The following is a 1,079-nucleotide window of genomic DNA, read 5'->3' as shown; positions in this document are numbered from 1 at the left end:
AACGATACCTGAGCTGATAATGAAGTGAAGGAGTCAACTTCATGAACTCCGGTTATACGTCTTCTTGAAGTTGTTCGATTTGTTGGCCATTGATAGTTATTACTCGCGATCCTCTCAATGATCTCATAAGCCTCATTATAAGACTTAGACAAAGTTACACCATTCTCAGAAGCATCTACCATCAATCTTGTATGTGCATTGAGACCATTATAAAATGTCTCCAACTGGATACAGTGAGGAATCCTATGATGAGGATACTTACGAAGTAATTCCTTGAATCGCTCCCAAGCCTCATACAAAGACTTGTCATCCAATTGTTGGAAAGTTGTGATCTCGTTCCTCAACTTAGCATTTTTGCTAGGTGGGAAATACTTAACCAAAAATCTATCTGCTAATTCTTTCCATATAGATATGGAACTTGGTGGCAATGAATTCAGCCATGCTCGTGCTCAATCTCGCAATGAGTACGGAAACAACTTCAACCTCAGTGCGTCTTCAGTCACACCGGCAATCCTGAATGAAACACTTACCTCCATAAACAATCGAAGGTGGAAATGTGGATCTTCCGTGGGCATACCACTAAATTAGCCCTCCATAAACTGGCTTGCCTCAATATCTAGCCTTCTAATTCTTGGGTTTAACTCATTGAAAAGTGGCATAGCATATTGTTTGATGCATCGATCCCTATCATGGACAATGAGGATAGGATTTCATACATGATCAACTTCATTACCTTGGTATTGATTTTGATTTCCAAGGTCCATCTCGACTTGTCTTTGAGCTGTTCATTCACGTCTTCTTTGTCTGAAAGTTCGCGCAATTTATGGGTCTACAGGGAGTAAATCGATAATTCGATCTATGCTCATAAACACCTAAAAACAAAATCACAATAATTAAAAAGAATAAGTTAGTAATGTTAGAAAAAAATCAAATTGAAGATAAATAATTTAACAAAAAAAGACTACGGCAACAGTTGACAATCCCCGACAACTGCACCAAAAACTTGTAACGCTTAGGTTTGTGCAAGTGTACACAGTCGTTATCAAGTAATAAGTAAGTATTGAGTTATCGTCTCCACA

General features: G+C 38.1%; 1 non-coding gene across 1 annotated transcript; it reads left to right on the top strand.

Moving 5' to 3' along the window:
• The first annotated feature begins 240 nt into the window (after window positions 1–240).
• Window positions 241–347, top strand: LOC128040090 (small nucleolar RNA R71). The gene has a single exon (XR_008194750.1). It is a non-coding gene; the product is annotated as a small nucleolar RNA R71 (small nucleolar RNA).
• Window positions 348–1,079: the final 732 nt, after the last annotated feature.

Source organism: Gossypium raimondii, chromosome 3 (assembly GCF_025698545.1).
Source record: "Gossypium raimondii isolate GPD5lz chromosome 3, ASM2569854v1, whole genome shotgun sequence".
Lineage (NCBI taxonomy): Eukaryota > Viridiplantae > Streptophyta > Magnoliopsida > Malvales > Malvaceae > Gossypium > Gossypium raimondii.
The sequence above is the reverse complement of the archived record's forward strand: the minus strand, read 5'-3'. Positions and strand labels throughout refer to the sequence as shown.